We start from the raw sequence: 19735 nt of genomic DNA, 5'->3' as shown, positions 1-19735 counted from the left end.
ATTTAGGAAGCTTCCTAGAGGACTTTACAATATTCTGTGTTTGAGATAATGTGGGCTAGACAAATGGTAGTGTGAGACTAGGGAAGAGAGAGAAGACAAGACTAAATGGGTACCTGTGCCAAGGTGGCAGAAGTAATAAAGCAACACCAGTTGCCTGATGGGTAAAAATCCTGAATTCTAGTCCCAATTTAGTTATAAAGTGTGGTAGGACACATAGTAGCCATCTATTTGTCTTAGAGAGTTTTTATTCATGGTGAGAGCAAGGGGTGCTAAAATATTTTCAGTAAAATTAGGCACATTACAATGATTCAAAGAGAATCTTGGAGTAAGAACTGCTTTGAATCCTAATCTAGAACAAGATACAAAACTTCTTAGTCTGTTTTCTTCTCCGTAAAACAGGACGAATAATATATATTTTATAAGTTCTTTGCAAGGGTTTAAGATCTAATGACATGACGCATAGAAAGTGTCAATACAGAATGAGGCATATAGTAAGTGCTCATTAAGTATTAAAACCCCTTTTCTTTTTCTGGTTACTATTTCCAATCCTTGGCAAGACTGATTTTTTGATAAGAATAACTTAAAGACTTGTGCATATACTCCCTGAGTTTATTTACATGGATCAATCTATTTTACCTTCCTTATTTTCACTTTATAATTCATCAGTTATTTTTACAAAGTATTGTTTGGATGAATTAGAAAAGATACTTTAATTGAAAAAAATTTTTCATTCCAAATAAAAAAACTTAAATCTGATGTCAGTAAAATGTAAGAATGATCAAATTTTGAAAAGAAAGTACCATACCTCACTTTATACAATGAGCATAATTCTTAAAATTCTAGACTGACTCAAATTTTATAAATTTAATTCTAAATTTTATCCTCATATTGGTTTAGATTATAATTTCACATTTATTTAATCAGTCTTCTATTGACAATGGCCCCTATTACTTGAATTTCAGTTTAACCTTTCTCTTATATAATTAATATTCTGTATAAACAAATTTGAATATATTGGCAAATTAAAGAAAGTCTGCTAAGCTGTTTTTATGACACAGGATTATTTTGTAATTTTAATGATGAAATTTATATTTTGTAACAGGTTTACCCATAAGAGTTAAAAATTAAAATACGCAAAACAACATGAAGGAAAATAAGTTTGAAGCAAGAACTGTGAAACCAGGAAAACAAAAATTAACATGACTAAGTGGGAAAAATAAAGTCTTTTTTTTAAGATGTTGAAAGACAGAGATTTTACTATCTAAAGATACTCTATGAAATAATTATATTTCAAGGACGTACAAGAGAAAAACAAAATGAATATAAGAACCAGGAAGACATGGAATGCAAGAGCCTTGTGAACAAAAGATTATTCAGACTCAACCGTAAGTGTAATTTTTTTGTTTGCAAGAAATTAATTAAATGTTTATCAGAGTGGGAGATTTTTTTTAACACCTCTGTCAGAAATCTATAGCTAATATAGACAAAAATAAGTAACAATACAGAGGTTTGAATAAACTGACCCAATAGAATTCTTGAGATGACAGCTTTATAGCAATTTGCCCAGGTTGGGGCAAAAAGGCCAGAAGGCTACAGAAGAGATGCCCTTTCAAAATGGAACAGATTGATCAACTGACATATTTGACCCATTTGGGAGGAGAATTACATATAGCTCTAAGTCTGAGAGAAGAGTATGTTACTGAAAACAAAGCAGATGAAAAATCATGTAATTAGTGGCTCCAGGAGGAAAAAAAAAAAAAAGTTTTGGAGGAAAGAAATTATACCTGTAACATACTATGTGATTCAAGTGTGAGGAATATTCTTCGTCATAAAAATGTAAGCACTGACAAATGTTTTACTAAGAAATTGTTTCGTAACCATTTTGGGAGAATGGGTGAAAGGGAATATAAGGGTATATGTGTGCATGCACAGCATGTAGGGGAAGTGTACGAGAACTGAGGCCTCATCTTCCATCCTGTGAAATCAGAATGCCATGCCTAAAATAGAAAAAAAAATAATAGATGCTGAAAATACGCCATGTGTTACTTGAAAATGTGGAGACAGATACCAGAAGAAATAGCTAAAGTGTTTGCAAGTAGTTAACTCTGAAGAGTGGGATTTTGGAGGTCAGGAGTGATAGAACAGGGAGAAAAACTGCAGGGTTTTTTTTTTTAATCATAACATAAAATATTTTGATTTTGAAAAACACCTACTTTAAAATGTTGATAAGAAGATACATAAATACATACATGTAGAAATAATTTTTTAAAATCACATCGAATCTGAAAAAACAATTGACTAGTAGTACCTCACATAGGAAATTATGTGTCCATCAGATTAAAGGTCAATGCTAAACAAAGGATTCAGCACACAAAAGTGTAGTGAGAAGATGCAGACCCATAAAGCAGTAGGCTCGATCTCACTTGACACACCCATGATATTTTTCTCTTATGCCAAATATTTTTAAAATATCTTCTTGCTGTGAATTAAAAACAACATAAACTGTCAGTGACATGCTATTGCCAGTTAATATATTTTGGTTGTCATTTTAACTTCTCTAATCTTAGTTTCTTGTAAAATGGGAATAATGATTTTACCTTCCTCATAAGGTTATTGTAAAGATTAAATAAGATGATTCATATGCAATCTATTTCTCTGCCTGGCATTCAGAAAGGGCTTAATGAATATTTCCCACTACTGCTTACTAATAATAATATAGCATTAATATTATTAGACTGTTTTCAGCATCAAGTATATTTTTACATTTTCAACAAACAAAAATGATTTCTTGAATGTATGTCAAGTTATTTTGAGCCATGTCTACAATTATTTGTTGACTTCATTTGCAGTTATTAATATTGACTAGTATAATTTGATCATTACAGGTGATGTTGACACCAAAGTAGTAATTTTAGTTGTTCTTAATGTTAAGCATTGATCTAATCACATCACCAAGACTGATAATAACCTCTCATTACAAATAATGGATGGATATTTTAACCTGTACTTAATTATGGGCAAATAATTTCTGCTTCTCTTTTGTGTATGGCATTTCTTTTCTGTGCTTTCTAGGTTCTATAAAAGAGGCAAAGACTATCATAGACATTCACAATGGCATCTTCCTAAAGGATTTGGAGGCCCTTCATTAACCAAATGAAAAGCACCAGCAAGAGCCAAGATTGGGGACATGTGCCACTCCTTATTCAAAATGTGTCAAAAGGTAAGTTGCCTATGCATATGTATTCAGATCTGTGTCAGCAACCATGAAGACAGAGAGACTAGAAGGAAGAAATACAATAGTCTAATGAGTATCAGTGTTGTCACAAAGGCACAAAGTGTTAATCCTGATGATAACCTTGTAAGGAAAGGTTTATTAGGTCCAATAAATGGCAGAAATGTGGGTCAAATCCAGGTTCAAAGCTGATACTCTTTCTACCATATATATTGCATATCAAAACCAGTATACCAACAAGTGCCTTCCTGGAGAGTGTTGTTGCTGTAAGACCTATTCTTTTAGGTTTTTGTGATTTTCATCTACATGCACATTATTTCCCACCAAAATAAACACAATTTACAGAGAACTGAGCCTAAGTGATTTTGTTCAGCTACTCTATAACAGGTGTTGGCAAACTTTTTCTGCAAAGCGACAGTCAATATTTTAACTGTGGGGACTCTACAGTTTCTCTTGCAACCATCTGCCTCTTAGAGCCATAAATAATATGAAAATGAATGAGTCGACATGGCTGTGTTCCATAAAACTTCATTTACAAAAATAGACAGGAAGCCAGATTTGGCCCATAGGCTGCAGTTTGGTTTATCTTGCTCTACACTAAAGGTAGTCCTTTTTTATATAATTCATTCTGTGTAGTTGCAGAGTGTCAGAGTCTCATCTCTTATAATTCTCAAAGTCTCCTTAGTTCTGTATCCAGCAGTGATCCCCCAGTGTCCCTCACCATAGAAGCCCTCATGTTTTATTACAGCTCATCTTTGGAGAGAAGGGTTTGAGACATGGACCCAAGCCTGTACCTATTGCAATGAAATTTGTGTCATTAGAAGAATATATATAAAGGGCCTTAGAGAACTCAGAGTTGGTGCCCCACCGCCAGTATCAGAGCTGGCCCCATGGTAGGAAATCTCATAGAGGGTGGGCTCTAATTTCAGAGGAAAAGAACCTGGCCTCCCATGGATGTCTCCATTGGAACTATTGATTACACAGTAAAACAAGATGAGATTGACAGCACTTGAGCCACCAGTATCTAAATTCTGTGTAGGAAATTTTGTGCCAGTCAACTACACTGATATACCCTTCCATGCTTGCATGTGTCTTGGTTTTAAGCCCCCCCACAACTCTACCAAATTATTCATCTTGGCCTGATTTTCCCACTCTTCCTCCTTTTCTAGCACTTTTTTAATTTTTATACATATATATAGTTGCTTTAGAAGTATTCTGCTATGTTTCTGAACTTGGCTTGATCGGGGGAGTAGGGAGGTTGTGATTGGAATCTTAATAACCTGTCAAAAGAGAGCATTTAAATCCTGTTCATGTTATTTTCTTTCCTTCCTGTGGAACACAGATAGCCAGAAAGACAAATAGGAGAGGCCCCTGGGTATTTTTCTCTTGTTTGTGTGATCCTAAGGGTTTTGATGAACTGGCCTTTGCCAAGTTATATTGAGACTTACTCAAGCCAGATTTCAGCTGGATGTGACTTGCTTAATGATTTGGCAAGGATCCAAGGCATTGGAAATCAAAACAAAACAAAAAAAGAAAAGAAATCTCTGATCTGATCAGCATCTACCGTAACAATATAATCATTCAGCATCTTATCTGGTTATTTATTGTAGGTTGGGCAGTGATAGAAATGGAAATAATTTATTCTGGCCACTCTGTTACTGTTAAATCATTTATGTACTATGGAAGGATTTGCAAACTGTCAAGACTCAGAGATTCCCTAACTGCATTTTCCCTAGTTCTCCACCACCATATCGGGTGTTATTTCCTATTTTAAACATTTTCTTAGAATATGAGCTTTCTTGTCCATATTCATATTCAGCAAGCCTTACTTTTCCAGACAGATTACCCTCAAGAAATATGGTAACATAAAATAAAGCTACTTCTGGCATTTTTATGGTATATGATATATGATATAATAATTTATATTAACCTCTTTGTAATTTTTAATTTTTGAAATAGCTAATTCTTTAGGGGCCATTTAATACATAATTTCATAGGTTTTAGTGATATCAGGTATCTTTTAAGTATCATTTTAATTGAGCTCTGGGGCTTTTTGTCCCCAACAACTGTGAATCAAACAGGAGTCTGTCAAATCCTATTGGGTGACAAATCATAGGCTAAGGAAAAGTTGATTCACAACTTATGCCCTAAGAGAAATAAGATTCAATCCCTGCCTTCAAGGAGCATATGGTTAAATAGAATGAGAGAAGGCATATGGGGAGTTCCCTTCATGGCTCAATGGTAACGAACCATGTCATAACTTCCTGTTGTGTCTTGGTGGTAATGAACCCAACTAGGAACCATGAGGATGCGGGTCCAATCCCTGGCCTCACTCAGTGGGTTAAGGATCCAGCGTTGCCATGAGCTGTGGTGTCGATTGCAGCCGTGGCTTGGATCCTGCATGGCTGTAGCTGTGGTGTAGGCCAATAGGTGTGGCTCCGATTCAACCTCTAGCCTGGGAACTTCCGTATGCCATAGGTGGGGCCCTAATAAGACCAAGAAAAAAAAAGTGTATGGAAAACTATAAAGTAAAAGTGTTATAAATTTAGTAAGAGACAAAATGTCATAGGAGTTGGAGAGAGAGAATGAGTAATAATTATCATTATAGCAGTATACTTACTAAGCTTTAAACCTACATGTATTTTTTAAAACTTTGAGATACAACCCATTGTACAGATGAGAAAAAGAGGCCCAGGGAAGTTACGCAACTTGGGCAATATCTACAGCTATTAGATGGTAGACCTGTATTTTCAATAAGCAAGGCAATGAAATGATGAAAGTGCATCCCAATACTGGAAGGATTGCATCAGGGTAGATTTAAACAGGGAGTCTAGTTAATGGGATAGTGAAACAACCCATGGAAAATTTAGAAAGACTGGATCAGAGCAGTGGCAATGATGGCAGCAAGGGATGGAGGATAAAGGAGGGTGGGATTTCTATGAGATATTTGGAAAAAAAAATCACAAGTGAGATTTAGTAACTAATTTGACAATATGGAATATAGGAAAAGTGAGTCAAAGATGACTAAATTGTTTTGAGCTCCAACAAGCAGGAATAGGGAGGGAAGATTTTACAGGATTAGCCAGCTTCACTGAGCACCCAGAGAACACTGTGAACATCACTTTTTTTCAGAGTTCCTGTTGTGGTGCGGTGGAAACGAATCTGACTAGGAACCATGAGGTTGCGGGTTCAATCCCTGGCCTCACTCAATGGGTTAAGGATTCCGTGTTGCTGTGGCTGTGGATAGGCTGGAAGCTGTATCTCCCCCTACCTAGGAACCCCAAAATGCTGCAGGTGTGGCCCTTAAAAGCAAAAAAAAAAATTTTTTTAATTGCTCTTTTCCCAGTCCTCATCATGTTGTATCTATAACTATTTGTTTCTGATTCTCTCTCCTCCATTAATTTTGAGTTCCTTATGCCTCATGATTTATATAGGTCTAGCACTCAGAACAGTGCTCTAGACATAGTTAAGTCTTCTATAAATTTTCCTTTGGAATAAACTTTAAACATATTGTATAGAAGTCTTCATTGAGTAGCCAGATGTGAGTGTTTAGTAGGCAGTTGGAAATAAGTAATGAACATTTTAGAATGGTATCAGAGCTGTAGATTTTGATTATTGGAAAGAAACAGTATTTGAAATCCTGAAAACAGATTAATACTTTGAATGAGAATGTGAAAGAGAGGAGTTCCCTGGTGGCCTAGTGGGTTAAGGATCTGACATTGTCACTGCCTTGGCACAGGTTCAATTCCTGGCCCAGGAACTTCTACATGTGGCGTGCATGGCCAGAAAAGAGAGAATATACAACAGACAGAAGTGTCTTTTGCTGTGTAAGGTTAAAGAAAATAATAGGGGACAAGAGGAAGAAAGGAATCAAAACAGGATTCAAAAGTGAGATTTTATTTAAAGAAATGGCTAGTTATTAATGTCAAATGCTGAGGTTTCTGATGGTTTATAAGAATCCAGAAGAAATTTGTTTTCTTATTGCCCATTTTATATTTTCTATAGTGGAAGAGTATAGATGCTATATTAGAAGGCTTATTTTTCCCTTTTAATAGATGTGTTTATAGTCAGGGAAAAGAAAATGTTTCCACAGCTAATCAGTTCAGATGAAAAATAATTAATATATTAAAATGATCTCATCATAAACTATCCCATTTCATACCACCCTCATTTAGTCATCTAATGTGAAATAACTGTTAACTTGAACTTACTTGAAATTTAACATTTTAACTTTCATACTAACTACTATACTATGATGCCAGATATTCTACAGTAAAAACCTTTGTTTCTGGTATCTTACCATTTCCTGACGTTTTCCCTTTTAGACAAAGGAATTGTATGTTTTGGATGAGTTCCGAAGTCATTTATTTGGGATAAATTCAGCGGAGTGCCTACTTAACTGTCTTTTATTTGCACTTGAAATATTTAAATGTACTCATTATCCATCCCTCCTTAATGTACTGAATTATGAAAACTGACTCCAAACAGCCTTACACATGTTATTTTTAAGATACAGTTGTTTTGTTGATGTTCTTTTTAAACAATTATGGAATACCTCATCTCCTTAGACAGCTATGAATCAGACCATTAAAGAAAAACTAAAATTACTAGCATTATAAGTACATTATTCTTATATTTTATCATAAGAATAAACAGTAGAGGACTTTATTAGGTAAGATATGACATATCCATCTAGTTATAAAGTAATTGATACATTATAAGAAATTATTTCTGTCCATGCATCCTGCAGTATAGATTTCTCCTCAGAATAGAAACCTTAGAATGATTATCTTTTAAAAATCTATTCTGCATTATACCTAAAATAACATATTAATAGTAGAGATGGAAATTTTTTAAACTCCACAGGTGGACTAAAATCTAGGTTACACACTGCAAAGAAATAATTAGTGATGTGGGTGGCAGTGGTGAGAAATTCACAGAAAGACAAGGAAATAACATATAGGTAAAATCAGGTGGAAGATATAGAGGATATTAAGAGGCTCCAATTCCAAATCTTAATTAAAACAAAAACAAATCAACCTCAAAGTAAATTTTATACCAAGATTCCAAGAATTGTTTAGTATTTGAAAATATGGTAGTGTTGTTTACCATGTAAACAAATAAAGGATAAAAGCCATACAGTCATCAGAATAAATGCAGAAAAAGCATTAAACAAGAATAAAATCCATTCACATTTTTTAAAATTAGAATTAGGAATTAAGGTGGCTCGGTGGTAATGAACCTGACTAGTATCCATGAGGATGCAGGTTCAATCCCTGACCTTGCTCAGTGGGTTAAGGATCTGGCATTGCCTTGAGCTTTGGTGTGCATCCCTAAAAAGACAAAAGAAAAGACATAGAAATCAAAAGTATGTCCTTAACCTGGTAGAGTAACTAGCAACCAACCACCAGACCTCCTCCCCCTCCCCACACACATAAAAAAAAACATCTTAATAGATGAAGAAAAAGTATTTAACAAAATTTAGCTCATTCGTTATTTTTTTTTAAAGCTCATAAAGTTAGGAATAGAAGATAATTTCTTCAAACTAATAAAAGGCCCAACTGAAACTTACAGCTAACATCATTCTTAATGGTAATAAACAATGGTGTCCTCTTGAGATCAGTAATAAGACAAGATTTTCCTCAGCATTGTACAGGAGGTACTAGTCAGTGCAAAAAAAAAAACTAAGAATAAGAGATAACATGCATACAAATTTGAAAGAAAGAACTAAATTTGCATTTATTCACAGATGGCATAATTATCTTTATAGAAAATGCCAAAGAATCTTCAAAAAAGCTCCTAAAACTTTAGTAAGTGAGTTTAATAAGGTCTCATGACACAAGGTCAATGTATAAAAATCAGTCACCTTCCTACACATAGCAGCAAGTTGGAAAATGAAACATAAAAAATAATGGCATCAGAAATTATTAATTACTCATGGGTAGTTCTAACAAAATGTGTATAAGATGTGTGTGCTGAGAGAAATTAAAGAAAATATAACTACATGGAGAACTATATCATAAGCATGGACTAGAAGAATATGATAAAATGTTAATCCTCAAATTGGCCCATAGGTTGAATGCAATTCCAGTCTTCATTCCAGCAACATTTTTTCTCCTAGAAATTGATAGACTGTTTCTAAAATTTATATAGAAAACCAAAAAATCAAGAATAGACAAAATACTTTAAAAAAAAAAAACACAAGTGGAAGACTCACACTATCTGATTTCAAGATTTAATACATATACAGCTTCAGCAATTAAGACAATGTAGTATTGGAAAGATGTATAGATCAATGGAACATAAAAAGATTCCAAAAACAGATCCACACATATGAAGTCAATTTGACTTTTAACAAAGGTGCCAAGGCCATTCAGTGGAGAAAAGATAATCTTTTTAACAAATGATGCTGGAAAAATTAGGCATCTATATGCAAAAAACCCTCAGTCCTTACTTCATAACATATACAAAAATATTTAGATTAGGAAAAGATTTTTAGATACAGAACGAAAATTGTGAACCATAAAGGAAGAAACTGATACATTGAACTTCATCAAAAATTTTTAAATTCTACTCTTTGAAATACTTTTTTTTTTTTTTTTTTTTTTGGTCTTTTTGCCTTTTCTTAGGCCGCTCCCGCGGCATATGGAGGTTCCCAGGCTAGGGGTCTAATCAGAGCTGTGGCCGCTGGCCTACGCCAGAGCCACAGCAACGCAGGATCCGAGCCGCGTCTACGACCTACACCACAGCTCATGGCAATGCTGGATCGTTAACCCGCTGAGCAAGGGCAGGGATCGAACCGCAACCTCACGGTTCCTAGTTGGATTCGTTAACCACTGTGCCACGACGGGAACTCCGAAATACATTTTTGAGAAATAAAGGAATTCCAGCTGGTACAAAGGGATTGACAGTGGCTAGAGTGCTGGGTCACAGGTTCGATCCCTGGCCCAGCAGAGTGGGTTAAGGATATGGCATTGCAGCAGCTGCGGCATGGGTGACAACTGCGATGTGGGTCACAACTGTGGCTAGGATATGAGCCCTGGCCCAGGAACTCTATGCAAGAGGGCAGCCAAAAAGTAAAATAAAATAAAAGCCACAGGCTGGGAGAAAATGTTTGAAAAACTTAGATCTGATAAAGAACTTATAACCAGAATGTGTAAAAAAACTTTCAAAATTCAGAGACACCATTGTCCTTAGCATATTTAGAGCCTAACTAGTATCTATGAGAATGTGAGTTCAATCCCTGGTCTTGCTCAGTGGGTTAAGGATCCACCATTGCCACAAGCTGTGGTGTAGGTCACAGACCCGGCTTGGATCCCGAATTGCTGGGGCTGTGGCATAAGCCAGCAGCTATAGTTCCAATTCAGCCCCTAGCCTGGGAACTTCCATATGCCACAGGAGAGACCCTTTTAAAAAAAAAAAAACTTTCAAAACAATAATTTTAAAATAAGATTAAAATGGGCATGATTTGGACAGACACTTTACCAAAGAAGTTATGCAGATGGTGAATAAGGATACAAAAAGATGTTCAACATCTTTAGTCATTAAAGAAATGCAAATTAAAACCACAGTAAGATGCCACCATATTCCTATTCAAATATTTAAAATTAAAAATATCATATCAAGTGTTGGCAAGGGTGTGCAGTGACTAGAACGCTCATAAATTACTGGTCTGGAATATAAATTGCAACAGTCACTTTGGAAGACAATCTGGCAGTTTTTTTAAAAATCAAACATGTATCTACCATATGACCCAACCATTTTAGTCCTAGGTATTTTTCCAAGAGAATGAAATAAATGTATATATCAGTATCAAGACTTTTACATGAATATTAATGGTGGATTTATTCGTAATAGTCTAAAGCTGGAAACAACTTGAAAGACCATCAACAGAAAATTGGATACACAGATTGTGGTATGTCTATACAATAGAATACTTCTCAAAAATAACAAGGAATGAATCTTGAAATGCAACAACATGGATGAATCTCAAAATAATTATTTCGAGTGAAAGAAGCCAAACAATAAAGAGTACATATAGTATAATGCAATTTATACAAAATTCTAGAGAATGCAAACTAGTCTGTAGTAATAGAAGGCAGAGCCATGATTGCCAGGGGCTGGGAGTAGGGAGAAGGAACATACTATTAGAGGTTATGAGGGAGTTCCCGTCATGGCACAGTGGAAACGAATCTGACTAGGAACCATGAGGTTGGGGGTTCGATCCCTGGCCTTGCTAGGTGGGTTAAGGATCCGGCGTTGCCATGAGCTGTGGTGTAGGTCACAGATGTGGCTGGGATCTGGCATTGCTGTGGCCGTGGTGTAGGCCGGCAGCTGTAGCTCCGATTAGACGCCTAGCCTGGGAACCTCCATATGCCACAGGTGTGGCCCTGAAAAGACAAAAGAAAAAAAAAAAGTCATGAGAGGATTTTTTTGATGATGTAAATGTTCTGTATTTGACTGCGGTGGTCTTTTATAAAACTATGCACTTAACGAAACTAAGTTAAATAGTGACGTTTACTGCATGTGAATTACATTTCAATAAATCTGATTTAGGAAAAAAAAACTATTGCAGATATACTGAATAGTTAAAGCTTAGAAATGATCGTATTAAAATTAATTTTTAAAAAGTGATATTCACTATAACTCCTAGTTTTCAACATTTACTAACAGATATTAGGACTTATTATAAAGGAATAAGGCCACTAATGGAGAAAAGAGAGAGAGCGAGAGACGGAGAGCAAGGGGGAGAAAAAAATGGAACAAAAGAGACTAAAGTTACATTTCTTTGAAAATGATGTCATTATTTAAAAGATCCTACAAAATGCACAGATAAAATATTGAAATTCAAAAAAAAAAATTCAACACTCTTGATGAACATTTATATATATGCCCACAAAATTAGAAACATTCCCTTTCCTTAATATTAAGTAACTTAAGTTAAATTGAAAATTAATGTACTACTTTATCAAACAGAAACTCAAATTATAAAGTTCCTATGAATAATTTTAGCAAGAAATCTCAAAACCTCTATGTATAAAAATGGCAAAACAGGGAGTTCCCGTCGTGGCGCAGTGGTTAACGAATCCAACTAGGAACCGTGAGGTCGCGGGTTCGATCCCTGCCCTTGCTCAGTGGATTAATGATCCGGCGTCGCCGTGAGCTGTGGCGTAGGTCGCAGACGCGGCTCGGATCCTGCGTTGCTGTGGCTCTGGCGTAGGCTGGCAGCTACAGCTCCAATTAGACCTCTAGCCTGGGAACCTCCCATGTGCCTCGGGAGCAGCCCAAGAAATAGCAAAAAGACAAAAAAAAAAAAAAAAAAAAAATGGCAAAACATTATTGAAGGACACGAGAAGACTTGGATACATAGAAAAATATACCATTCTTATGGATGGAAAATCCCACCATTGTAAAGATTAAATTTTCTACATATTATGTATGTATACATTTGATGCAATTCCAAGCCAATTACAAAAAGGCCTTTTCATGAAACTTGACAAGCTGAATTTAAAATCTATATAGAGGAATGAAAAGTCAAGAACAGATAATACTGTTTTGAAGAACAAAGTTGTGAGAGTCTTGTACCAAATTACCAGAAACTATTATAAGGCCATATTAATTAACCCAGTGTTGTATATGCACAAGATCATAGGAACGTAATAGAAAGTCCTAAATGATTTATCCATACAAGGAGACATGCTATACAGGGAAGGGGTATTAAAAATCAGTGGGAAAAATCATGGGCATTTAAATTAATGGTGCTAGAGCAATAAGTAATTCATATGGAAATTAAAATTTGATCTCTGTCTCATATCGCCAAAAAAAGAAAAATCTAGAAAGTTCGAAACCCTATATGTGGCAAGTGAAGTAAGCAAGAGCATCAGAATTTATGAAGAAAATATCGGAGATTGTGGTAAGGAGGAACTTAACCAAAATGCTGAAAGCACAAACCAGAAAAGATGTTTAAACTTGTCCACATTGAAACTTTTAAAATGTCTTGTTCAACAAAAGATACAACAAACAAAATTCAAAAATTAGGCACAGATGGGGCATTTGCAGTATACGGCTTTGATGTATAGTCACAATATACACAAAAGGATTCATAGCCAATATATCCAAAATGAAATGAGCTGTTACTCCCATAGGTAAATAAGAAAAAGAAAAAGAACTCAACAGAAAAATATGCAAAGAATAGAACAGACATTTTGCAGAAGACTAGACTCAACAGAATAAACTCAAATAGCCACATTAAAATGTGTTCAGCCTCAAATAGTGGCCCGGAATTGCAAATTAAGACACTAACAAGACATTATTTTTATTAGATTATAAAAAAATAGTTGTATAGTTGGATAATCAAGTGTTGACAAGAATGTGGAGTTAAGAAATGGTGAGGTTAGGAGTTCCCGTCATGGCACAGCAGGAAGGAATCCGACTAGGAACCATGAGGTTGCGTGTTTGATCCCTGGCTTGAAAAAAGTGGGTTTAAGGACCTGGCGTTGCCGTGAGCTAATGGTGTAGGTCGCAGATGTGGCTCGGATCTGGCATTGCTGTGGCTCTGATGTGGGCTGGCAGTTGTAGCTTCGCTTACACCCCTAGCCTGGGAACCTTCACATGCCACGGGTGCAGCCCTAAAAAGCAAGAAAGCAAGCAAGCAAGCAAGAAAGAAAGGAAGGAAATTGTTAAACCAAGTAGAAGAACTACCTAGTAACATCTAACAAAGATGAGGGTATGTATAGCCTATGATACAGTTTGCCACAAGTGGGAATATATTTAGCAGTGTTTCTAGCAGTAAACTTACTTGATTTGGGATGGGACAACTCTTCACGTATCACCACCCAACACATTGCGCATCCCTGGTCCTCAGCACTAAAGCTGGTAGTATTCTTCCCTATAATTTGATAATCCAGAATGTTCCTACACATTTCCAACCACTCTCTGGGGTCTGAGGGGTACAGTATCCCACCTAAGCTGAGAATCTGCTCTACAGAAACTCTTTTTCACGTGCAGAAGGGAACGTATACAAGATAATTTGTGTCAGCATTGTTTATAATGGTGAAAACTGGCGAATAAATCAACAACTACTTGACAATAGAGGAATGAGGAAAAAGTGTGGTTTATTCATATTAATAAAAACTTTATTATTCCCCTTGGTGGCGCAGTGGTTAACGAATCCGACTAGAAACCATGAGGTTGCAGGTTCGATCCCTGGCCTTGCTCAGTGGGTTAAGGATCTGGCGTTACTGTGGCTCTGGCTGTAGGCTGGCAGCTACAGCTCTGATTTGACCCCTAGCCTGGGAACCTCCATATGCCACGTGAGCAGTCCAAGAAAATGGTAGAAAGACAAAAAAAAAAAAAAAAAAAAAAAAAAAAACACAAAACTTTTCAGCTACAAGTATCCATAAGGTTAAATCTCAAAAACATGTTGCATGAAAAAGGAAGTTGCAAAGTTATATGCCTACTGTTATTCTATTCACTTAAAGTGTGTAAAATGCATAAAAGCCCAGTGTATCTTTTTATTTGCACACATATGTGAGCTTTATATATGTGTAAAAGTATAAAATCACACTGTGAATGATGCATACCAGGGCAGTGGTCACCAGTGGAAAGGGAGGAGGAGATGGATGAGGTCATGGAAGCATATACAGAAGGTCTCAACAATATCTATAATGTATTATTTATTTATTTTGTCTTTTTGTCTTTTAGGGCTGCACCAGCGGCATTTGGAGGTTCCCAGGCTAGGAGTCGAATCCGAGCTGTAGCCGCTGGCCTACACCAGAGCCATAGCAACGTGGGATCTGAGCTGCATCTGTGACCTACACCACAGCTCACAGCAATGCCAGATCCTTAACCCATTGAGCGAGGCCAGGGATCAAACCCACATCCTCATGGATGCTAGTTGGGTTCGTTAACCACTGAGCCACGATGGGAACTCTGCTGTAATATATTATTTATGTAAAAGAAAAGAATGAATGAAAGATGATAAAATGTTAAGATTTGTTACAGCTGAGTACTGAGTGGGCTACAGTTTCCCTCTGATTTCCTTGAGGAGTTATTTTTCCATAAACACCTTTTACTTTTAGCCACACTCCTTCATTCTCCCTCACAAGGAGAGAAAGTTACCTGATTGGTATGTTTGGAGGGGAACTGGGCATCCCCAATTTAGCATGCTTCTCCTCCTCTCTACAGAGAGCTTACACTCTAGTGTACTGTTGGCTACAAAGTAAGCATAATGTAAGAAACCAGGAAAAACTGTCCAGGTGTACCTAAGCCCATGGTTTCTCCACACCCACGCTGTGTTTTCTAAACTTACCAGAAAGAAGCTGCCGTTTACAGTCCTGTCTGCCTGTCTTTGTCTCTTATTTGGCTCATAGAAGTTTAAGGGAAGATGTGCTGTGTGTTGGCGCACATTCCTAGGCCATATCCTCCATCATGGGCTTTATTGATAATACAGCAGGCTTTTTTTCCGTTTGCCTGACTTCTTTGCCCCACTCAACTGAGTCCTAACTTAGGGTGATGAGGGATGTAATTTGTTGGCCCTTTCAAACTTCAACAGTAAGTACAAAGATGTTTGTTATTATATATATGTAATAACTTTTGAGGGCCACACCTGCAGCATATGGAGGTACCCAGGCCAGAGGTCGAACTGGAGCTACAGCTGCCGGCCTACACCACCAGCCACAGCAACATTTGTGACCTACACCTCAGCTCGCAGCAATGCCAGATCCTTAGCCCAATGAGCGAGGCCAGGGATTGAACCTGTAACCTCATGGTTCCTAGTCGGATTCATTTCTGCCGTGCCATGATGGGAACTCCAAATTCTCTATATTTTTAAACAATGAACAAGTTTTTAAGACATATCGATCAAGGTTATAAATAATTGTGGAGATCTATGAGTATGTGTATACACACACAGACCTCTCAATAGTTTACTTTTTCAGAATAGATTTCTCACTGTTATTTAAAATCAAGTAGTAATAGTTAATGAATTGGGAAGCCCTGGCTGAACAAGTAACATATGTAAATCAAAGTCAGAAATTCCATGTTGGAGAAATAACCAACTTTTGCTTTTCTTTCCACATGAATCAAATAAAAAGAACACTCTGGACGCAAAGGCATCCATGTTTCAAGCTAATAAGGAGTATCTTTGTATCATTTCTATTGGAAAAATATAAAGGAAATAGAAAATAGAGGTGAAGATTTCTTTTGGAGGTGAAGATTTTAGTTTTTTGTGCATCATAATCATAGAGTGTAAAAAATTAGGAAAATAGATATCAAAAGAGGTGCTTGATTAATACAACATTATTCTGGTTAAATTCATCAAATACATAATTTCTTCAGGTTTCCTAACTCCTGTTCTTCAATTCTCCTACTTTGCTGTTTTCCTTTTGACCACATTTCTATACTTTCAGTATAGGGGCTTGCCCTACAGAAAAAGAACTTAGCTGAAATTAGAAGGTTTAATCCAAGCTTTTCTAGAAATCATGAACAATCAGCAAACCCTGAACTAGGCAAAATGAAATGCTATTCAAATGGAAAAAGCTAGAGCTTGCAGATTTCCCCAACAAAGAACAGGATTCCAATACTTACTCCCCCTCATCTCTTCACTACATGCTTTTTCCAGTGTTAGATGTGAATGAAATTTGGGTTGTTGGCGGAAGGAGGATTGTGAGGGATGGGGGCTGAATAGGGAAGAGTCACACAACATTGCTTCCTGGTTGCTGCACAGAAGGCAAGTCATTATTTTTCATTGACAGTATACAGAGACAATTTGAATTTGCAGAGGAACTGCTCTCTTGTTTTTTTTTTTTTTGTTGTTTGTTTGTTTGTTTTTTTGGCAAAGGTTTTCAGTTCCTAGAAATTGGCTCATACCTCAGCCTGTAGATATGTCCCAATGTGTCATTTTTTAACCACTATGTAAGAAATAAAATGTGCTTCTGACTTTAGAAAGGAGGACAGATAAGTAAGAGCGTATGTCAGACAGACCTCTCCATCTAGATGAAAAACTGAATGCAAACCAGTTTCTTTCACAGCAGGTGTGTTGTGTCATATTCTCAGCACTGTGTATTTATTAATTATGATACATGGATAGGCATTTTATAGATTAAAAACCTATAAGATTGCCAATCCTCCTGCTTCCCGAATAGACTTCTTTCAAAAAGCTTCCAAAAGTTTACAACCAACAATTAGCAATGCAAAAAAGAATGTAATACATGTCAGATTATTTCAATAGTAAACCGACTAATTCTTCTTTCAGAGATGAATTTAGAAGAGTAAATCCATATCCTTCTACCTGGACTGTAATGTCCAAATTCTCATTAAAATAGAAAATAATATTTACTCCTGAAAAGGTAGGATGTTGTATTTTTGAGATTTTTTTTTTTTCTTAAATGAACTTAAACTCACATTTGCTTACTTCTCAGTTATATACACTTCACACTTCTCATCTTATTGAGTATGGCAGGAAACTTGTTTGTCCTAAAATAATGTAATTAATGAATTAGTTGGAGAGGTATGCACAGGGTTAAAGCAATCAAGAAGGAATGATGAGGTACTCTGAGACTAGTTACAGGGGTAGCCCTTACCACCCACCCCTGAGCCTGAAAGGACAAAGGGAGGAATGGAGTTTACTGGAGCCCCTTGAGCATAGAAGAAGGGTTGTTAGGTGGAAGCCTTAGCTGTGAATGACCTAGCCTCTGCCAGAACACCAAAATGATGGCAAACAAAGATGGAATGGAGGAATAAATGCCCAGATCTCCTCTTGCCCTTCCACCTCCTGCTGGTGCCTCCAATGCACAGGGAAGTCCAGATGATGCAACCGGTAGAGGTCAGCTTCTCAGATGTAGAGCTAGAGAAGAGCAAAGAATAGATCTGGGAGTAAACAGAATAACCAGCACATCATCCCTAGACAGTTACATTCATCCATCCATCCATTCACCTCTTAGTTCATGCCAGCAGTTATCTCTAACGTCATGTAAGAACATCAGAAACATAAATGCCACTTCTCATCCTGAACATGACACTTCAGCCACACAGTATATCTTAACATCATACATTTCAGCCTTGACCTACCCATCCAAGATCACCCCTGCTAACAATCTTGAGCTTTTTTCTGTAGGTAATAGACAAAGTTTTCAAAGATATTTTAAGTTTGTTTGTTTGGGGAAATGAATCTGGAAACATTGAGAAAAAAACATTGGTGGCAGGAAGAGTATAGATGACACTCAGGTAGGAGAGATGATGAATTCTTCACTAAAGTGGAGTCACATAGGATGGGTGGATTTAGGACTTTCTGTTGAAATAGAGTCTGTAGGATTTGGTGACAGGTTTGAAATGATGAAGGCGAGAAAAGCAAGAATTGAGAATGAAAGTGATGTTTCTAATTTTGGAGGCTAGGTCAGTGGCTATACCATTCATCAGGGTAAAGTAAATATAGAAGAACAGGCTTTGGTGAGAGAAGGGAATGAATTTAGTCAGACATGTTAAATTTGAAATGCCTAGGGAAAATCTCTTAAGACAAATGCAGCGAGGAGAATTCTGGTCAAGATGGTTCTTTTTTTTTTTCTTTCTTTCTTTCTTTTTTTTTGAGCAACCCTCCCAACCCCACTCCACACAAAAACAATTAATTAGATATAAAAAGAAAACTAAGGGACTTCCCATTGTGACTCAGTGGATTACAAACCTGACAAGTATCCATGAGGATGAGGGTTCAATCCCTGGCCTCTCTCAGTGGGTTAAGCATCCAACATTGCCATGACGTGTGGTGTACGTTGCCAGCTGCAGCTCCAACTCTGCCTCTAGCCTGGGACTTTCCATATGTCACAGGTGAGGCCCTGAAAAGAAAAGAAGAAAATAAAAAAAAAAAGAAAGGAAAATGAAAATAAGAGATATTTTTGCACTCATAAATAAATAAATATCCTGAGGCCAAAAAATGAAACAGAAACTCAAATTAATGAGTGGTCAGAAGGAGTTGAACTTATGGATGAGGAGGGCTGTGGGAATGGAGACAATGATGACTGGAAGGCCAGTCCCTAAAATAATTGTTCCTTGTGAGGAATGAGGTGGGAAACAGGAGCCAAACTGGATTTATGACACCAGGGACTAAGGAGGGGACTCGCCACAGCCCAAACTGAAGGAAGAGCTGCTGCCAAGTCTTGCCAAGGGCTTCATGAGAAGTCAGACAACCTCAGTACCAGAAAATAAATGAGTCTTCTAACTGGCTCAGTGACTATATGATAATGTCCCCAATACCATTGTGGTACTGGGGTCCTCAATCCCAAATGGTTTTAGATTTGGTGTCTGAGAGGTTGCAAACCAACATCTCAATTACAAACCATTAGACAGAAAGGTGGGTGGGGAGAGAGAGAGAGGAAAAAAAGTTTAAAACCGTCCCTGTCAAAAGACCTTGCAAACAAAAATTCAAAAACATAAATCTACGCTAAGAAAAATAGAAATAAAATTTAATCAGAACAGGAGTTCCTGCTGTGGCACAATGGGTTCGTCATT

At 36.7% G+C, this 19735-nt stretch overlaps 1 long non-coding RNA gene across 3 annotated transcripts in view; it reads right to left on the bottom strand.

The window, feature by feature from the left end:
* Nucleotides 8522–19735, bottom strand: part of LOC110260920 — a 116899-nt gene continuing 105685 nt past the window's right edge. The window contains exons 3-4 of one of the 3 annotated variants that reach the window (XR_002344532.1): nt 18003–18077; nt 8522–8565 (exon numbers count right to left, since the gene is read on the bottom strand). This is a non-coding gene — a long non-coding RNA (uncharacterized LOC110260920). Of the gene's footprint in view, nt 8566–16030; nt 18078–19735 lie in introns of those variants that run through there. The other 2 variants (XR_002344531.1, XR_002344530.1) reach the window with 2 other exon arrangements.

Source organism: Sus scrofa, chromosome 6 (genome assembly GCF_000003025.6).
Source record: "Sus scrofa isolate TJ Tabasco breed Duroc chromosome 6, Sscrofa11.1, whole genome shotgun sequence".
NCBI classification, from domain to species: Eukaryota; Metazoa; Chordata; class Mammalia; order Artiodactyla; family Suidae; genus Sus; species Sus scrofa.
Note: the sequence above shows the minus strand (reverse complement) of the source record. Positions and strands in the feature narration are given on the sequence as shown.